This window comes from Desmodus rotundus, chromosome 8, assembly GCF_022682495.2.
Source record: "Desmodus rotundus isolate HL8 chromosome 8, HLdesRot8A.1, whole genome shotgun sequence".
Taxonomy (NCBI): Eukaryota; Metazoa; Chordata; class Mammalia; order Chiroptera; family Phyllostomidae; genus Desmodus; species Desmodus rotundus.
Genome location: NC_071394.1, coordinates 103,436,435 through 103,458,397, shown reverse-complemented (window position 1 = coordinate 103,458,397; position 21,963 = coordinate 103,436,435). Strand labels below are relative to the sequence as shown.

The 21,963-nt window shown below is 38.3% G+C and overlaps 1 protein-coding gene across 2 annotated transcripts in view; it reads left to right on the top strand.

Annotated features, from left to right (window-relative positions):
* Positions 1-21,963, top strand: part of SLC35G2 (solute carrier family 35 member G2) — a 105,912-nt gene that overhangs the window by 43,583 nt on the left and 40,366 nt on the right. The gene's annotated exons all lie outside the window — the stretch shown is intronic.

Below are 21,963 nucleotides of genomic sequence, written 5' to 3'. Positions count from 1 at the left end.
AAACAAAAGTCAGGAAATGCCACCAGAGGGCCATTTGGGTAGCCAAACAGAGAGACCTATTAACTTAAAAAGGCATTAAAAATGCCTGTTGGAGTAAAGTTGACCAGCTCCAAGTGTCTGGCTTCACTGTGCTAAGGGGGAACCTGTACTGTGGAGACTAAAACTAACAAGGCTTTAAGAGATACCACACTGAGCATTTCACTTAAACAATCTCTGTAGCTGGCATCAGCTAGCACGTGCTGGGAACTTGGGTCATGGTGTTGTTAAAAAGTGACAATAGGCCCAAAATGTAGTAAATTGTGCTAAACACATATCACCAGATTGAGACTTTGTACCTAACCTAATTGCACTTTCAGTCTTTCCTAGGAATATAACCTTTAGCCAGTCAACCTGGAATTACCTGTCAGCACTAGTGAGGTAATCCCCAATAAAACCTCTTCCACCCATATAGGTATGTTACCTAAGCCTGAAATAATGTCTTTTTCCCCGTTTCTGCTTATAAAAGCCTTCCATTTTGTATAGTTCATGGGAGCTCCTATTTGTTTACTATATAGGATGCTACCTGATTCGTGAATTATTCAATAAAGCCAATAAGATTTTTAAATTTTACTCAGTAGAATTTTGTTTTTTAATAGTACGTAACCTTTATGGTCAGGCCCTTGAAACCATGGACAACTGAGAGAGGTGCAGTCCATGTGATTTGGTCCATAAATACAAAACTTATTATTAATATGAAATAACCAGCTACTCACTACTAGCAGGGCTGAATTATGAGTTTCATGGGCCCTGGGCACTTTTGAATTTGTGGGCCCCTTCCTCTAGACAAAAAATATTTAAAGTTATATTTTACAACTGTGTTATATAAAGATGAATATAATCCAAACTGAATTAACTTTGTAAAATTGTATTAAAATATATATAACAAAAATTTACCATTTTAACCATTTTTAAGTGTACAGTTCAGTGGCATTAAGTACATTGGATTCACTCTAATATGTTTATTATTCTATCAGTTTTTATTCTGACTTTAAAATAAATTAAAATTAAAATATTTTCATGGGCCCTTAAAAATATCATGGACCCTAGACGCCGCTTGCCATGCCTGATGAATAGGTTGTCCCTGACGACTAGATGGCAAAAAAAGGAAACAAAGAGCAAAATTGAAATGCACTCAAACTCACTTTATAGTTCACATACACAAAATGACATTCAAACTTGCTTTTCCTTTCTGTAGGGAGATAGTAATCCTGGGAAGCAGTGTAGCTGAGTGGATGAAACATAGGACGCAGGCACACTGAGATCAAGCCCTATTTTTATCCCTTACTAGCTGTGTATCACAGCCAGTGCAGGTGGGGACTCAGGCCCAGCAAGGAGCCAGAGGGAAACAATGCCAGCAGACTCAGAAATAGCACCAGCTTCAGGCCAGAAGTCAGAGCAAAGACTCTATCCAGATCAAGCTCAGGACAGTCCCCAGGGGCTCAATGGGGGAGAATCCAGAGTTCAGTAGAGGACATACGTATCAGTCACAGCTGTAAACTAGAAAACGGAAACATAAACAAACGGAAAACTGAGGGGAGAGGAGCAAATGCCAGTCAGCAGGCTGAGTGCTGCTTTTCAGGAGTCTCCTTTTTCTTGCTGCAAGTGCCACCTTTTGTCTGAAACTCTGTGCCCTTGGGCACGTCTTCTCTTCTCTAGCCTCAATTTCCCCATCTATGCAATTAAGAATTGGACTAATGACCCCCAAATTTCAATGAACCATTTGTGTGTTTTTATTTTTAATTTGAGAATCTGTTCTTTAGTTCTCTATTTACATTCCTCACCCCTAACGGCCTCTGGGTAAATGGATGAGGAAAGGGGCTGTGGATGGAGAACTGGAGAGGGTGCAAAGGGGAGCGGTTTCTTTTTTGTCTACAAGGAGTTGGCCACATGGGGTGGCCTGAGAGTCAGGAACCCTGGCGCCATCTGATCCTATACCTGGAGTGGCGAGACAAAGTTTAATAGAAGCCTTTCCCACCCTTTACCTCCTGTCCCTGCTCCCTACTCTCTGAGGATAAGAATATACTATTAAAGTCAAAGTAAAGAGCTGTCAGTGGCTGGTCCTGGACTCCCCATATATACTGGCCTAACTAACGGTAAGTCTGAGATGCAGCAGAGAGTAGAGAATATGGACTCTAAAGTCAGACCAAGTTCAAATCTCAGCTCCTCACAGAGTTCTTTTGAGCAGGTTATTTTACCTCTCTATGCTTTAATTTCCTCATCAGTAAAATGGGGATACTGGTAGTATCTACCTATAAAGTTGTTGAATGGATTAGATGTATTAACTATATAAGGCTCTTAAAACAGTGTAAGAGTTTTTTCATGGGAAGAGCTATGTAAGTGTTTGCTATTCTCGGTTTTTGGACAAAAGTATCCCTCCAGTCCACAAGAAGGAGACTATTACTGGTGCTGCACTGAATATGTAGGGCCCCAGTTGTAGAGTTCCTTATTAGTTTAGCTGGAGATGCCCCTAAAAGTAGCCATGCTAAAAGCTGGTGCTGTAGACAGAGCCTACTCAACCAGGTCTGCTCCTTGCTGTCTGGGCATGCAGCTGCAAGAGCCAGGCTGAGTGCTCACATGCTGGCCATCAGTAGTCACAAGCCTTGCCACCACCAACTCCTGTTCCTCTCGTCTTTTTGTCATCTCTTGTCATAAGGTGAGGATGGTATGCCATAATTACGAGAGAGAGAGAGAGAGAGAGAGAGAGAGAGAGAGAGAGAGAGAGAGAGAGAAAAGGGAATTTGATTTGCATCCTGCTACTAGAGTCCTGTATCTCCTGTATCCAGATAATTCAGAATCAAAGCGGAAGCTTGCAAAATGCTTCCTAGGGAGTTCAACTACACCCATGCTGCTTCCAGCCTCCTCCCAGACCAGGTCCCTTCTGTCATTTGTATTTACATGCTTCTGTCATAGCACATAGCACAGCAGTATACCAAATTTCTTCAGTTCCAAAAAATTATAGATTGTAAGACATTTTAAGCTACTAACTTAAAATATATATCTGGGTCAGGGGAACCCATAATATTAAATGAACTCACTCATCAGCACATCTGATTTCAGAAGCTTTAAAATGTTTTTTAAAAAGGTAATAATTTTTTTCACACTCTTTCCAACAGACTCATCAACTTGTTAAGGTCAGGGACAGTATATTTCTATCCCTCTCCTCACTCTCTATCCCCACTAGGCCATGTCTGTTGATGCCCTGAACAAATGTTTCATTTGGAGCATTTTCTAGAGGATCCCTTAGTTGCCATGGTAACCCAAAATTGGTTTCACAGTCCTGTGTACCACGGGAAGCCCTGCTGAGGAGGGCTGTCTGCTGATCTAGACTCTGAACCATGGGGCGTATGCTGGCCTCCCTTCCTGGGCAACCAGACAATGATGGAAATAAAACACTTGTAATAAAAACCTCAGGGATACCTTTGCTGCTATAAAACAATCTATTTTTTAAAATTCTGTTGCCAATTGTCAGATTTTCATATCAATGCAAAAAACTCTAGACACTCTTCTCAAAGATCTTTCTCAGTGAGTCCTAAATAATTTGAGCAAAGGACTCCCAGTAGAGTTAGAAAATCTACTCTTACAGTTGGATAATTTGTTGAACTTCTGTTAAAACCAATTATTCTCCGGAAGTTTAGAGACTCCAGCTAAGGAAGTACTGTAGTAAACACAATAATAGCTTCTTCCATTTCCTAAGCACCTATCAGTGCTCCAGGCACTTTGCATGCCCTTATTTGGCAAACATTCATATATCACTTATTACGTGCCAGGCACTGGTCTAAGCACTTTGCACCTACCAATTTATTTAATCCTTATAACAAGCCAATGAGGCAACTTCTATTGTTATCCCCATTTTACAGATGAAGAAATTAAAGTATAGAGATGTTACTAGGTCAACAGGTAGTAACCTAAAGTAACAAAATTCAATCCTAGGCTGCCTAGGTCCAGACTCTGTACTGCTAACCAAGTTTCTATACAGCCTCTTTTAGTTCTTTCAATAATTCAATAAAATGGGTGTTACTATGCTTATTGTAGAGATTGATACTGAGGTCACATGTTTCTTTTTAAAAATAATATATTTTATTGATTATGCTATTACAGTTGTCCCATTTTTTTCTCCTCTTATTCCCCTCCACCCTTCACTCCGCTCCCACCAGTGTTCCCCCTACCTTAGTTCATGCCCCTGGGTTGTACATATAAGTTCTTTGGCGTCTCCACTTCTTATACAATTCTTACCCTCCCCCTGTCTATTTTGTACCTACCAATTATGCTTCTTATTCCCTGTACTTTTCCCCCCATTCTCCCTCTTCCCCCTCCCCACTGATAATCCTCCATGTGGTCTTCATTTCTGTGATTCTGTTCCTGTTCTAGTTGTTTGCTTAGTTGTTTTTTTTAGGTTCAGTTGTTGATAGTTCTGAGTTTGTTGTCATTTTACTGTTCATAGTTCTTATCTTCTTATTTTTCTTAGATAAGTCCCTTTAACATTTTATATAATAAAGGCTCGGTGATGATGAACTCCTTTAACTTGACCTTATCTGGGAAGAATTTTATCTGCCCTTCCATTCTAAATGATAGCTTTGCTGGATACAGTAATCTTGGGTGTAGGTCTTTGCCTTTCATGACTTCGAATACTTCTTTCCAGCCCCTTCTGGCTTGTAAGGTTTCTTTGGAGAAATAAGCTGATAGTCTTACGGGAACTCCTTTGTAGTTAACTGTCTCCTTTTCTCTTGCTGCTTTTAGGATTCTCTCCATATCTTTAATCTTGGGTAACTTAATTATGATGTGCTTTGGTGTGTGCTTCCTTGGGTCCAACTATTTTGGGACTCTCTGAGCTTCCTGGACTTCCTGGAAGTCTATTTTCTTCCCTAGATTGAGGAAGTTCGCCTTTATTATCTGTTCAAATAAGTTTTCAATTTCTTGCTCTTCCTCTTCTCCTTCTGGCACCACTATGATTCAAATGTTGGAGCATTTAAAGTTGTTCCAGAGGTTCCTAAGCCTCTCTCATTTTTTTGAATTCTTGTTTCTTCATTCTGTTCTGGTTGCATGTTTATTTCTTACTTGTGTTCCAGATCTTTGATTTGAGTCCTAGTTTCCTTCCCTTCACTGTTGGTTCCCTGTATATTTTTCTTTCTTTCACTTTGCATAGCTTTCACTTTTTCCTCTATTTTGTGACCATACTCACTTAGTTCTGTGAGCATCCTGATTTCCAGTGTTTTGAACTGTGAATATGACAAGTTGTCCATCTCTCCATCACTTAGTTCTATTTTTGGAGCTTTAATCCATTCTTTCATTTGGGCCATACTTTTTTTTTGTCTCGGCACACCTGTTATGTTTTAAGGGGTAGAGTTTAGGTATTCACCATGGTGGGGCAACCCACATTGCTTGCTTGTGGAGCTGCTTGCTTGGCTCTTAGCCTGCTTTCAGTCACATCCCCGGTTACCCACAAGCAAATTGAGCCTCTCTGTTGCTGATTCCCAGATGATTGTGTTTGTGTACATTCTAGGACCCTGTGGGTCTGTCCAATGAACTCTTCTGTGAGGCTGGAAGTTTCTCCTGCCACCACAACCCCCACAGGTTTTTACAGCTAGAGGTTTTAAGGCTTTATTTCCCCACGCTGGAACCCTGGGTTGCGTGGTCTGTCTCGTTCCCCAGTTGCTCCTCCTGGTTTATCTGTATGCAAATGTGGGACAACCTGATCTGCCAGACACTGCCTTGCCATGGGTCCTCTCTGCCCCAGCTGCACATTTCTGGCCCTTCTATCAGTTTGAATGAGTGTTTCTTCTTTAACTCCTTGGTTGTTGGACTTCCATACAGTTTGATTTTCTGGCAGTTCTGATTATTTTTTGTTTTGAAATTTGTTTTTTCCTTCTTTTGGTTGTGCGAGGAGGCAAAGTGTATCTACCCATGCCTCCATCTTGGCCAGAAGTCTGAGGGCATATGTTTCTATGGCTTCTCTGCTGCTTACCACAATCTGACCTGGAAAAATTCTGGAAACTCTCCTAAGGGTTAGAATCAACTTCCTATCTTTTGCCTTCCAAACACACATTCATACACTCATAGAATTTTTATAATGCTTCTTTTAAAATTATTTTAAGGAGACTCAGTCTTTATAGATACATTATTTTGAAATAATGATCTAAAGCATGCACTGCTAGGAGTTGAATATGCAAGCTTAATGAGTTTAATTAATTATAAATAGTGTTGCTTTTAAGATTACAAAATAACTGCTATTTGAAGTGTGGAAATGCAGAAACTTCAAATGGTTAAAGCATTGAACTGTATTATCCTAAGGAAGTGCCCTTGGAATATGAAAGAGTTACTTTCTTCCATAGGTGAGAGATCTGTCAGTAGGGAGAACACATACGTTAACACCCTAAAGTTGGGATCACTTTTCCCCGTCCAAAATGTGAGTCCCTTGAACATATAATAGTGGAGTGACCAACCATCCTGGTTGGCCCAGGACTTTCCTGGTTTTAGCACTGAAAGTCCCTCACCCTGAAGAAACCCCTCAGTCCTGGGCAAACTGGCTTCGTTGGTCACCCTAAATTAAGAGCCAGCAATGAACGACAATTTTTGGGAGAAATTCCCTTTTGTATGGAGAAGAAGAACTGAGGAGAGAGATGAAGGGCATCCCAGGCAAAAGGAGCAACTTGAGCAAAGCCCTTAGGTATGAAATTCTATGGTGGTTTGGAGGAGTTGCAAGGATCTCGTGTGACTCTAACTTGAAGTTGAAGGAGAAGGCACAGTGGAAAGTAAAAGGAAGGGAGGTAGCTGGACGAATATAAGGTTGACTGAATCTGAAATGGGCAGATAGAGATTTATGAACATTGATCAATGTCAAGAAATTTATCCTCAGTGCTAAGGAGCAGTTATCAGGACCAGAGGCGCTTTTGTGGCAATGGTGGGTTTTTTTGGTTTGGCTTACAAAATCTTAACTCAGCGATCTTCAAAGTTTTGCTCAGGTGGTCCCTAAAATAACTTGAAAACTATGTATCCCCTTGCATATTGTTAAATTGGCCTTTAAAAGGTTTATTATAAGTACAATGCATAGGATATATGCATTGCAAAGTTTCTGACACTTTATCATTATTGCATTTAAAAATAAACTGTTATATTACTCTTTTAAATAAATCTAGTGGAGTGCAAACACCAAAGCAATTCAATACCTTCTCCAACCAACAACCATTTACAACATACACAAACAACCTCTTTTTCAGTAGAAAATTTTACATTTTTCTTTTTTCCTCCTTGAACTTATAATTCACTTTACTTCCTCCACAGAATTTTATCATATATTTTCTGTTTGAAAGTCTTCCATTGATCATGCTGTCATACTTCTTGGTGACAAAAATCATGTATATAAATTGAAATGGAACTTGTTATGACCATTAGACTTTATTTAAACATTTCTTCTGGATTGAGTTAACATTACAATTAATAAGTGACTATTTGATCAAAATAACATACATATATCACAAATTTTAATAAATGATATTAAACATAACAATTTATTGGAATAAGTTTGTTTATGAGGTGGAGGGCTATTTTCAAAATTGGTTTGTGAACACATGAATGAAAATTATTTATTGCTGGAATAAAATAGCATTCAGCATCAATCATTCTCTTTTATTTATTTGTTTATAGATATGTAAGCTCTGAGAAATCTTATTTGTACAAGTAAGATGATGGAAATCAAAGGCATTTTGTTTTCCATCAACAAATGTCACTTGATGCTTCAAACTCTTGTTATGTTATATGCCAAAAAGATTACATAATAATATATTATAAAAATTATTTTTGTTGTGCTATCAGCTGATAACTAGACTAAATCCTCCTTCAATTTTGTTGAATAAAGAATAGGAAACACCTGGCTTACAAAAAGTTTTGTTATCCAATGATTCACATTCTTAGCCCCAACATCAAAATGCCAAAGCCTCCCCAACACACACACCCCTTTTTGGTACACCGTAATAAAATTCAGTATTGGTGAGGTGTGCTTTTCTTTTGTAAAGAGGGAGAAGGATAACTATAGAATAATAGGTAGAAAGGAGAACTTGCAAAACACAGACCTACATCAATCGTTTAGAAAAAAGAAATAAGGAAGTTGAGGATCTCAAAATTGATTGTCTTAGATTCATCTTGCCCTTAAACCTCTTGGAAAGTCTTCATGGGCCTCTAGGACTGCAGATGCCTCAGGTTGAAGACTACTGTCTTAGGAGATGTTATGGCTGACCTGTGTGAGAACTAGGATGGGAATGTCCCCCTCTCAGATCTAGAATGAACTTTTTAAACAAGAATTTTGTAAGACAAAAAATCCCTTTCTATATCTTGCCATTTTGGCCTTTGCCTTAACTTTGAAGATGCTTGTCCCAGGAGGGCTCCTGTACCTTGAGTTTTTCTTCTCTGTATCATGGCCCTTTTCAGCTCTACTTCTTAACCTTTGGTCATCCACTGGTGGCTATCCTCAGATGAAAAATACCAGGGGATGTCTTTCCTGTATCCATCTTGATTCATAGGGACTGACCCCAGGAAATTATTCCAATAGAGTTATTATCTTTGGTGGTGGTGAGCAGACTCTTATTTCAAATACATAGCAAATAAAATGGGAATGGACCCAGAAGTCTGATATTCTTCAAGCCAGATCCTTGGCACAATTTCCCCCAATTCTGACCATGAACATCCCTCTAAAGTTACATACACCCCCCCCACCCCCCCAAGACCTGGAAATATTTTAAGCTATAGCAAACCTACTTTGCAGAAGTGTGAAGAATGCATTGATAGGGTCAAGATTAAAAGCAGTGAGACCACTTAGGAGACTTTAATGGTCCCTGAAGGAGATGAAGGAATATGTAGATTTTGAAGATGTTAATGAAAAGGCAAGACCTTATTCAACTTAATGATTGAATGAAGGTGATGGGAGGGAAGATGGGGTTCAGGGTAGGTCCTACTTTTCTCATATGGTCAACTAAATGAATGGTAACACCATTCAGAAATCAAATATGAAGAAAAAATTAATTTGAGAAAATGGCAAGTTCCAATTTTACATAATTGATTTGAAATGCCTGCTGGATAGACAGGAATAATTATAAAGTAAGGAGTTGAGTACATGGATCTGGAGTCCAAGAAAGGGTCTGGGTTAAAGATACAATTTAACAATCAGTAGTGTATAGATGGAAGTTCAAGCCATGAGAGAGGGTCAGATTACCCAGAGAGAGGGTGTAGAAAGAGATAAGAAGAGGGTCAAGTGCTGAATCTTCAGGAAAACAAACACTTAATTCTGGGCAAAGAAGAGATGATAGCCAAAAACAGGAGTGGAAGGAAGTCTATGGAGAGAGGGGCACCTTCCAGGAAGGCATAAATAGCCCTAGAGTCAAAGGTCTAAAAATATACATTGGATCTCTCCTAGATGGAAACAAACAAAATATTTTTTTGCACAAACCCATCACCCCATTAAAAATTCCCCCATTTCTTTCCTTGTTCCAAATGCTAAACTCCTGGAAAGTGTTGTTTACCATCTCTGCCTCTAATTCCTCATCTCCAGCTCTTCCTTTAGAACCCAGCAGTGTGGCTTCTGCCTTTTTCATTCTACTAACCCTATCTCTTAAGCATCTTTAGGCTATTTTTTTTTTTCGGGGCGGGTGGCTATTTCATCAATGGTCTTTTCTCATTCCAGTTGTTTGGAGAGGATGCCAGGAAGCACCTGTAGGGGGGTGGGAAAGTTGGAAAGAAAAGGGAAGGAAGCCAATAAATGGTGCCCTATCGAGTCAATTGAGTAACTAGAGCTTAATCTTTCTGGGGAACTATGGAAGTCAGTGTAGCTCATGGGCTCAGATTTATCCTAAGGGGTGGGGGACTTGGGGTATTTTTACACCACGTCTTGTTAGTTGTTAGTTGAGGGCTGCTGCATTGGAGTGAGGATAAAGAAACATTAATTCTCTAGCATTTCTGGCTTGACATGGCTGGAGTAGAGCAGGCTACAGCAGCCAAAGATCCCTGGGCAGTTGGAGTCAGAAGTCCTGCCTTATAAGATCCAAGAGTATACAAATGGGGCAATGGCTGGATCTGCACATTCCTTCTTCTTTGCCTCCCCAACATATTTTACTCTGCCCACCACCTGGTTCTTGAAGTATTCTCTTTCTTTGATTTCTGTGCTGATACATTAACTGGATCCTTATTCCCATCTTTGCGCTCTCCATCTCCTTGAGTAGTTATTTTTCTTTCTCCAACCCTTTAAACAAGAGGAAACTGAAACGTGGAACTGCAGTCCTCACTCCTCTGTTCTTTGTTTCTTTACACACTTACAAGGGGGGTACCAAAAAAACTAGAATTATCTTCTGGAGACCAGGCCCCTTGTGGTACAGGCTTCCCCTTCTACTTGAGTGTTCTAGGAACCCATCTGTATCAGTGTACCAGCTGGCCTTGTTTTGAGAGGCTGCATTTGGCTTCAGTGAATTTTTTTGAAGACTCTTTCAACACATTTGCTCATCTCATGATGGATGATTTATGAGCACACCTACCCACACTACACTGAGTGTTCAGCAGTTTTTGACCAAAAATGGCATGACCTTGTGCACCCTCCCTATTCTCCCAATCTCAAGGGTTGGTTTTCTTTTGTTTTCTTGGATGAACATAGTCCTCAAAGGGAAATGTTTTACCATTATGAAGAGGTAAAAAAAAAAATCAGCAGATGTACTAAGGAATTAAAATCAATCAGTTCAAAAACTGTTTTGAGCAATGGAAATGTCTCAATAGGTGTATTGCATCAAATGGAGAGTACTTTGAAGGCAACTGAAGTTTAAACATATAAGAATAAATGCACAGTTTTTTATAAATAAATTCCGGGTTTTTTGGGTCCCCCCTCATAGAATACATGATTGATTTTTTCTAACCTCATTACCTCAACTCTTGCTTCTATGCAAATTATTCCCTGTGTTTTGCATAATTATGTTCACTGACATAGCTACTGAGATCAAGATTTATTTAAAGGTCTTCAGAAAAGAAAGAGACTTTGGGTATCTTTTTATAACTCAACAGACTGAAAAAAAATCTATAAATCTTGGCTGGAAGTCATTCAGGAATTACACTTCTCGCTGACAGTGTGAGAGGCAGGCTCAATATATGACTCAGTTTGCAATGAATGGAGCATTGTGCCTCAAGGAAATGGGAAAGTATCATACCAGTTTAGAATTTGTCACTGACTCCATTTTGATTCTTTGTCCAGAAAGAAGTGCAGCTCCCGGCTGCCAAGGCCTGAGCTCTTGGGATCTTTGTCTATTTCCTGGGTAGAGCCATACAATTAACAATGTTTGCTATCAAGAAAACCAGCATGGTGCATACCCTCAAATCAAGCCAGTGTATGTGTGTAAGAGAGAGAGAGAGATGATTGATGGTGGTGAATAGGGAAGGATGGTGTGGTGGAGTGGTGGAGGTGGAGCCTAAGAGAAGGGTAAAAGGATGGCTTAGCAGGTAGGTCTTTGGTTGGCTCTGACTGCCTCCATCCCAGTGGCTGCTCAGGGAGTAGAGGAGAGGGGAGGGACTTTTAGACCAGGGGTGTCTGTCTAACCTGTGGCCTACAGGCAGCAGGCAGCCCAGGATGGCTATGAATGTGGCCCAACACAAAATTATAAATTTACTTAAAACATATGAGATTTTTTTGTGATTATGTGTCACAGTGTCATGTAAAATAAACATATAGAAGCTGTTGCTATCGTACGCATGTGTGGCTCCAGTTTTATGGTGATGTGTGGCTTCCAGTGTGTTATCTTTCAAGCGCGGACAGTAGAATTGACACCATCAGGCATCACGTGTGTTTGTGGTGACTTAGCAAGGCAGCAATTATCGATAATATCAACCTACCATTGCAATGTTAGGCATTTAATGTTATTTAGAAGTGAGATAAACATTGTTATTTGCATATTAAAGGTACTTCCACACATTTGCTGTGCCTCACACATCACCCCCACACTTTACAATTGGCCCTCCGCCTCACCCTGAAACGGCAGCCAAGAGGGCTGTGGAAGGGCCCAAGCCTTGCTATTTTCCTGTCAATTAATTTTCATAATAAAAGTAAATAAAGTTCCTTATCTATTATTATGTTTTTAATTCCAGCATGGCTTCTACAATGTCTCAAAAGAAAAAAGAACCCCCCAAAAGAAAAATTACAGATGAGGGAAGATTGTTCAATGAAAAGTGGACAGATGAGTACTTTTTGTTGAGGCAAATAGTAAGGTACTCTGCTTAATTTGTAGGGAATTTGTACAAGTTTTTAAAGACTATAATTTGAAAAGGCAGTATATTCAAAAACATGCTGCCAAATTCAGTGCATGTGAGGGATTGTGTTGTAAGGACAAAATAGTGAAACTGAAAAAAGTCTGTCTTCTCAACAAAAATTTTTCAAAAACTTAAGACTCAGGCAGATTCCACTGTAGGAGCTAGTTATGTGGTAGCATATTTAATAGCAAAAAAAATCAAAACCATTTACTGATGGTGAGTTTATTAAGCAATGTATAGAAACTATGGCAGATACAATATGCCCCGAAAGAAAGTGGGATATTTCTAAAATCAGTGTGTATTACTAGACTATATCCAGGCAAATTGAAGGAATTGTAAAATCTATCAAAAGAAGTTTGGAGAGTAAAGCTGCTAATTTTAAATTTTATACTTTGGCGATGGATGATAGCAATGATGTTACAGATACTGTTCAACTTGCCATTTTTATTAGAGGTATTGATGATGAATATAATGTCACTGAAGAAATGGCTTCTTTAGTGCCATTAAAAGATACAACTAAATCAAGAGATTTATATGAAGCAGTGAAAAATATGTTAAAGTGATTTTTTTGGTCCATTGTCAACATATCTGGTATAGTTAATGATGGTGCCCCAGCAATGGTAGGTGAAAGTGAGGGACTTGTAAAACTAATAGAAGATGATGCAATTGCTGCCCAAACTCATGTTAGATGAAGTATCATTGCATAGTATATCAAGAAAATGTATGCACAAAAGCTTTACAAATGGATAACGTCATGCAAATCATCATCAAGACTGTGAATTTCTTAAGAGCCAGGGGATTGAATCATCGCCCATTCCAGGAATTCCTTGAAAGTATTGATACTGACTATAGCAACATCATTTACTTTTTGGAAGAAAGATGACTAAGTTGAGGCCAAATATTGAAAAGATTTTATGATTTGTGGCATGTTATCAAGTCATTTATGGTATCAAAAAACAAGTTTGTGCCAGAAACTTGTTTTGTGCCAGAAACTTGTTGAAAACTGGCTTACAGATTTAGCATTTTTAGTGGACTTAACCACTCATTTAAATGAGTTAAACATGTGTCTTCAAGGTGAAAACCAATTTATCAATACCATATTTCAAACCATGACAGCATTTCCAAATGAAACTGAAATTATGGCAAGCTCAAACTAAGGCAAACAATTTTATACGTTTCGACACATTGGCTAAACACAGTCCTGTGAACAGCGAAAAACATGCAGCCTCGCTTTTCGATTTGATACAGGAATTTGAAAACAGATTTCAAGATTTCTGGGAAAATAATCAATATTTTGCTATATTTTTTACTCCATTTTTAGTCGACATAAATGTTACCTGCCAGTTTTCAAACGGAATGCACAGAGCTGCAATCTGACATTCAGCTTAAAGAAAACTTTGATTGTGCCTCTTTATTGGACTTTTATATTTGTCCCAGTGACAAATATCCCTTGCTTCACAATCACGCCTGATTCATGTCGTTGCTATTTGGCAGCACTTACATTTGTAGCAACTATTTTCAAGGATGAAACACATTAAGAGTAAAGTTAGTACCAAAGTATCTGATGAGCAGCTTGAGAACTCACTGAGAATTGCAAGTATTTCTATCAAACCAGATATTGATGCACTAGTTTCTGAAATACATCAAACATCCCACTAGTTTGATGTTGCCCTCTTTTCTTTTACTTTTATGATAAAAAAATATTTAAAAAATCAGTGACATTGTAGTACTTAAATACATACATTTTCTGTATTAGTGATCATAAACTTGGGCCCTGCTCAACAATTTTAAAAGATTATCAAAAGGGCTGCTGCATAATTAGGGTCATCATGTGAGGACTTTTATGCTTATCTGTGGTGGCAGATATCATGAAAATGATGCACAGATGGACTTTTTTTGCTCATCAGTTTTTGTTAGTGTTTGTGTATTTGATGTGTGGCCCAAGACAACACTTCTTCTTCCAGTGTGGCCCAGAGACGTGAAAAGGTTGGACACCTCTGTTTTAGGCTTTTAGATTGGGCCCAGTCTTTTACAATCATCATTTACAAGTTTTCTTTAGCCTTTATCTTTGACTCATATTCAAGAGTAGAGCACTGAAAATTTGGTTGAAAGCTCTGACCACATGGGAGGGGCTTTGTCAAGAAACTCCAAGAGTTCTGATTTCTGAGTTTTTTATATGGCTTATTGAAAAAATAGTTTTGTTTTTTATTGTTTTCTTTCTAGAAGCATGAAGATGCTCTGTTTGTCCCAGGGTTCTGAAATTTCACTAAGGTGTGCCTTGATATGGTTCTATTTTATAGTACCATGCCGGGTACTCTGTAGGCCCTTTGGATCTGCAAACTCTATAGTATACTCTCCTTAATTATTTCAAGGATTATTTCCTCCCCTCTGTTTTCTCTGTTCTCTCTTTCTGGACTGTGTTTGGATGTTGGACTTACTGAGAAGGTCTTCTAATTTTCTTACCTTTTCTGTACAATATTACATTTTTTGTCCTTTTGTTCCATATAATGGGAGACTGTCTTAATCTTTTTATTTTAAAAATATTCAGCCATCATGTTATTGGGTTGGCCAAAAAGTCTCTTATGTTTTTTCCATACAATGGCTCTAGTAGTGCTTAGTTGTCTTTAACTTCATTCAAAACAATTTTGTTGGATGGTATTGTGACAGCTGTCATATCAGCATGCATTAAAAAAAAATCAAGATCAGTGAACTCTCGTGCAGCCATTTTAACATTGAAGATGGAAGAAGATATACAACATTTTCTGTGCATTTTGCTTTAGTATTTCAAGCAAGGTAAAAAGCAACTGAAACACAAAAAGAGGTTTATGCAGTGAAGAAGGCGCTGTGACTGATCGAACATATCAAAAGTGGTTTGCAAAGTTTCTTGGTACTATTGACATTTTGGCCAAATAATTATTTGCTGTGGGGCTATCTTATGCATTGGAAAATGTTTAGTAGCACCCTTGGCCTCTACCTACTAGAAGCCAATAGCAAGAGATAGCCAACATAATCAAAATATCCAAATCAATAAAGTTATTGGTGAAAATGAAAAATGTGTCTATTTTTAATGGAAAAACTGTAACAGACTTTTTTGGCCAACCCAGTATAAATTTTAAAGACTCCCTTTGTGTTCTCTGAATATTCTTTTTTTATAAATATGCCCTTTTCCTCTTTTGTTGATACAATATCCATCTCTCTGAGAATTTTGGTGGTTAGAGATATATTTTTTCCCTTTCCTCAAAGTTATCTAATCTATTTGTTTATTTTGGTCTTTCTGAGTCTTTCCGAAGATGTGTGGTGATCTTTGGCCTCTGTTTACATTTAAGGATGGGGCATAAAAGCTGACTGGAACCTCGGAGAGCATGAATTAGGAATGGTCAATTCTTATTTCACTATACAGTGGTCTAGCAGGGTCAATTGGTTGCAAATGCCTATGTCAGAATTTTGAAGTCTTTATCTTGTGCTGTCAGAATCCTCAGAGAAGGATCCTCGAGTCTCCTAGATGGTGCAAGCCTGGCTGCCAGTATTTTGGGAGCTGAGTGGGAGAAGTCTGGTGGTTTCAACATTCAAGATGTAAATATTCACATCCTCCTGTTTTCCATATGGATCTCCTTATCTTCAGCTGTGCCTGATTTCCCCAGTGCAGAGACCCTCAGATTTTATTTTTCCAGGGAGCATTCTTCTTCACTCTCAGAGGAAAGGCCTTTATTCTCCCACCACAGTGTGGGGGGGGAGGTAGTTGCCCTATTGTGTGAATTGCGAGGGGCACTGGGGATCTGACAGTTTCTTAAAAGAGCTTTCAATCAATTGCTTTTATCTCAACCCCTACTTCAGCCCCACCTCCACTAGGTTTTACAGTGTAAATCAAATTGACATCTTTCACCATTATTTACTTAGGATTCAATTTACTAAAATGCTAAGCCAGTAACACTTGTCCAGGCATTTTCTAACATTCTGTCTTCAAAAAAAAAAAGTTTTAATTAAACAATTTTTTTCATTTTATTGTATTTTTCCCATTAACATTTATTCCCTCCCCCTGCTACATTTTCTAACTTTTAAAATTTAGCTGTTGCTGCCTCCTTTTCTTCTTGTCCTTGTGAATTTCTGTCCTTAAAAAAATTTTTCTTCCTAGTTGTTTTAGTGAAACTTTGAGAGAGAGGGAAGGTTACTTTGTGCTTTCTATTTGTTATCTTAATTTAGGCATCATGGGACAAATGGGTTAAATGACCGTGCAAAGATGTTGCTGTACAAAACAGCTCTCAGTGGTCTGGCTCCATGTGTTCCATCCCCCAGCTCAGACTGGCGGGGGTGAGGACATCATATATATATTTTTCTCTAATATTTCCTGAACACCCTGAGTTATGGATCCCATTACAAATCCCTATTTGGGGCCCCCCACCCCTGGCTGCACCCTGTTACAGTAATGTCCCTCCTCTAGAAAACAGAGGTGGCAGAGCAGAGGCTTAGGTCCTTGGAGGAGCTTCAGAAGAAGAAAATCCTTTGAACTTAGAAAATCTAACCTCTTCTCTGGCCAGAGAACATGGGGATTCTTGCCATTCAGTCCACACAGCCTCCTACGGCTGGACATGTGCTACCTAAGGCTCACTGGAGAGGAGGGTCATGACTCACTGCAGCATCTTATCCGCTACGATCCTGACAACTTTGTAGACTGTTGTCTACACTACACCTCTTCCTTCACCTCATTCAACCTGAACAAGTATCTCTTCACAAGCTTTTCTGCTCTAGAAAAGGTAACTCTTCACTGACAACTTCTTATTCATCAACTGTTACAAACAAAACTGATTTTTAGAAAATCTGAGAATGCTGGAGATGAAAAAAGCTTAGAGAACATCAGTTTAACCCTGCTATTTTGGAGTTGAGGAGCTGGTAGGTCCAGAGGGGTTAGTTGAGTTGCTCAAGGTCACATAGCTGCACAACAGCAGAGCTAACAATAGAACTCTATCCCTAGTCAGGAGCCTGTGCCCAACACCACCTGCCGTGTGGGCAGGCTGCCAGTCTGCCTGTCCACATCTCCTTGAAGATCATTAAAGTGGTTCATAAACCACCTTACTGCTGAAGCAGAGTTCACTGTAATTTTTATTACATTGATGATTACTACATATAATATTAATACCTGGCATGAGCATCCACATCTCAAGTTTAAAAATGAGAAATTCTTTGAGAATTAATGGAGAAAGAAGAGAGAGTTTATTCTGCTTATAAGAAATTTGGTAGCAGGCTGGCTGTTGCTCTTTCCCTGTGTTTAGAGAGGGTGAAGAGGGGTGACAAAGTGAAACAGCAGATGGGCAAAGGTAGGAAGCTGGAGTGAGCCACCTCTACACCCAATACTTCCACTGGGCCTATCCTTGGTGCAACCTTCCTTCCAGCAAACCCCTTCTTTCTTTAGTGTGTATTTTGACAGTCAAATCTAGGCAGAGACACCCATATATTACATATATTATGTGTAATAATAAAGTGATAAAAGTTAAAGTAAACTCTGATTCAGCTATAAAGTGGTTTACAAACCACTTTAGTGATCTTTAAGGAGCTGTGGTCATACAGACTGATAGCCTGTCTACGTAGCAGGTAGTGCTGGGCACAGCTCCTGACAAGGGACCAGCGTATAGACCAAGTCCTAGGACAAGGACAGAGACTGATTCAAGAAGTGACCTAGGACTCCCAGGATATAGGAGGATTTTGGTGTATCAAGTGCAGACACTGTGATGTTATTTAAAAAGAAACTTCCTGGAGCAGGTATCAGGAGTAAGAAAGAAACTACACTGTGGGGAAGAGTTGCTAAGATTAAGTTGTTTCTGTGTTGCTGCTTTTAGTATTTCATTCAACAAATGCTTGAGCAATAACTCCAGTCAGATCTGGTAGACCTCAGATGTAGTGGACATTGCTATCTTTGGCCACTGAACACATATTTCCCCTTTTCTTGGTAATGGAATCTAACATTACTCCCATGGTCAATAGGCTTCAAGAGAACCTGATGCTACCCCTCTTCTGCTTTAGAAAAGGGATATGTGATATGAGATATGGTATTTATCTTCAGCTGATAAACACAATCCCAATCACCACAATGATTGGATTATAAAAAGAGAAATTCAAAAAGACTAAGCTCAGGACTTTGGTTCAACAAGTTGGAGAAGGCAAATGCTCCTTTTACTTTTAGACAAACAAGGAAGCCTGTGGGCCCCAGAGCCTCTGTTAGTTATCGTGAAACCACAAGGGGAGAAACCTGCCAAGAATGGAGCCAACAATTTAGAAGTGTATTTGAGAAACTGAGTCCTGATCCCATTATTTCAGCATTTGGATAAAGCCTGGCCTGAAACTCTGGATTGTTCAGTTGTATGAGAAATTATATTCCCTTATTGCCCAAATCAGTCTATTTTACTTAATTTAAAATAACATATCAACATACTCTTCTATTTTGCATTTCTTTGTATATGACCTCTCTAGTCAGTTAAAGGTATCTACTAACCACAAGGGTGGGGAGGATTAAGACTCCTTAAAAAAGAATTTGATGAGAAAAAATTCAAACTTCAATTTTTTTCAACTTGAATGCAGAAAGGAGAAGAAAGAGATGGTGGAAGGAAGGAGGCTGACTCTGTAAATTTAACCTTCCAGGCAAACTTTCAGTAAGGCTATTATATTATATAGAGGGAGGAAGCTGAAAGATGAGGGCCTTGGGTCCACCCTCTTTTTGGAAAGGGGGGAAAGAAAGCCTCACAGCGTGCCTCTGCACCAACATGGATGACTAAGATAGAGCGAAAGTGCAACATAGCGTAGAGATAAGGCAGAGTGAGGGCTGATCTGACTCTACTCAACACCTGTATGGTATGGAAGAGATCCAGAATATCTGGCATGCATTGGGAGGGATATGAAAAGTAGCTGATGGTGCAGTTGATATGGCCAGAGGTTTGACGTGGTAGCAGCAAAGTGATCTTGTAGACAAAATCTGTGGGCAAATTACCTGGGTTGGGAATCCTGCAGCCAGACATCGGGGGGATTCATAGTACCAGTGGGAATCAAATAAGGCCAGAAATAATTTTCCCTGTTTCATCTGTTTGACTCTCCTTATTGGTCTCCCTAATTTTTCCCATTCCATGCGTTGACTTTTTGCTCTATTGACATTATCTTTTGACACACAAAAGATATTTAATTTTCATTAAGTTCAACTTATCTATCTTTTCTTTTGTTGCCTATTCCTTTGGTGTCACATCCAAAAAATCATTGCCAAATCCAATGTCATGGAACTTATGCTCTACGTTTTCTTCTTGTATATTTAGCTTGTACATTTATACCTTTGATGAATTTTGAGTTAATTTTTGTATTGTGTAAATATATGGTCCAAATGTAGGATCCAACTTTATTCTTTTGCATGTGAATATACAGTTTTCCCAAAACATCATTGGTTGAAAAGACCATCCCTTCTCCATTACATGGTACTGGCACCCTTGTCAAAAATCATTTGACCATATATATAAGGGTTTATTTATGGGTTCTGTTCTATTCTATTCTATTCTATTCTATTCTATTCTATTCTATTCTCTATGTGTCTGCCTTTATGCTACTACCACACTATTTTCATTACTGTAGCTTTGCAGTAAGTTTTGAAATCAGGAAGTATGAAACCTCCAACTTTGTTCTTAATTTTCAAGATGGTTTTGTTTATTTGGGGTCCCCTAAAGATCCATATGAATTTTAGAATGGACTTTCTTTTGGCCTTGTTCCCTTTAATTGATAATCCTAATCTAAAATCCATCTACATGGCTGAGGAAATATCTTGGACCCTTTGTGATTCCATATGAATTTTAGGATGGATACTTCTATTTCTGAAAAAAAAATCACTAGGATTTTGATAGGGATTGCACTGAATCTATAAATTGCTTTGGGTAGTATTGACATTTTAGTAATATTAAGTCTTCCAATCCATAAACATGGGATGTCTGTCTACTTATTTATGTCTTCTTTAATTTCTTTCAGCAATGCTTTCTAGTTTTCAGTGCACACAGCATTTACCTCCTTGGTTAATTCTTCATAATTTTATTCTTTTGATGCTATCATGTGGAACTGTTTCTTTAATTTCTTTTTGGGTTGTTTATTATGAATGTATAGAAACACAGCTGACTTCTGTGTGTTATTGTGCATTTTGCTACTATGCTGAATTCATTTATTCATTGTAACACAGTTTGTGTGTGTGTGTAATCTTCATGGTTTTACACTGATTACCTATGACATATGTGAACAGAGTTCATTTTACTTTTTCATTTACAATTTGGATGCCTTTTATTTCTTTTTCTTGCCTAAAATTGCTCTGGCTAGGATTTCTAATACTATTTTGAATAGAAGTGGCAAAAGCAGGCATTCTCATTTTCTTCCTGAAATTACAGGGAAAGCTTTCTATCATTCACCATTAAATATAATGTCAACTGTGGATTTTTCACAGATGTCTTTTATTGTACTCAGGTAGTGTCCTTCTACTCCTAATTTCTTGAATGTTTTTACCACAAAGGAGTTGGATTTTATCAAATACTCTTTCTGCATCTACTGAGATGATAATTTGTTTTATTTCCCTTCATTCTCTTCATGTGGTATTTAACATTGATCAATTTTCATTTGTTGACTCCACTTGGTGTATACTTCTAATATGCTGAGAGATTCAGTTTGCTAATATTTTGTTGATTTTTGCATCAATGTTTATAAGGGATATTGATCTTATTCTTGTAGTGTCTTTGTCTGGGTTTGGTATCAGGGCAATGCTAGCTTCATAGAATGAGTTCTCTCCTCCTCAATTCTTTGCAAGAATTTGAGGAGAATTGGTATTTGTTCTTTAATATTTAGTAGAATTCACCAGCAAATATAATGAATTTTTCAATTTCTGTAAAAACATCATTAGGGTTTTGACAGGGATTGCATTGAGTCTATAGATCATTTTGGGTTGTATTGGCATCTTAATAATTTTAAGTCTTATACTCCATAAACATGGTATGTCTTTCCATTAATTTATCTCTTTAATTTCTTGCAGCCATGTTTTGTAGTTTTCAGCATTTGTATTCCATTTCCTTGGTTAAATTTATTTCTTTGTATTTTATTTTCTTGATGATACTATAAACATAATTGCTTCTTAATTTCCTTTTATTTTTAATTTTTTAAATTTTATTTATTTTTAGAGAGAGGGGAAGGGAGGAAGAGAGGGAGAGAAACATCAATGTGTGGTTGCCTCTCACATACCCCCCCCATTGGGGACCTGGCCCACAACCCAAGCATGTGCCCTGACTGGGAATTGAACCAGGAACCCTTTGGTTCATAGGCTGGCACTCAATCCACTGAGCCACACCAGCCAGGGCCAATTTAATTTTAAATTGTTCATTGTTAGTGTATAGAAATGCAGCTGATTTTTGAGTACTGGTTTTGTATCTTTTAATTTTGTTGGATTCATTTATTATTTCTAGTAGGTGTGGAGTATTTAGGGTTTTTGTTTTGGGGTTTGTTTTTTTTTTTACATATAAACTCATGCCATCTATAAACAAAAATCCTTTTCCTTCTTTCTTTCCAATTTGAATGCCATTTATTTCTTTTTCTTGCCTAATTGCTCTGGTTAGAACTTGTAGTACTATATTAGGTAAAAGTGGTGAGAGTAGGCATCTTTGT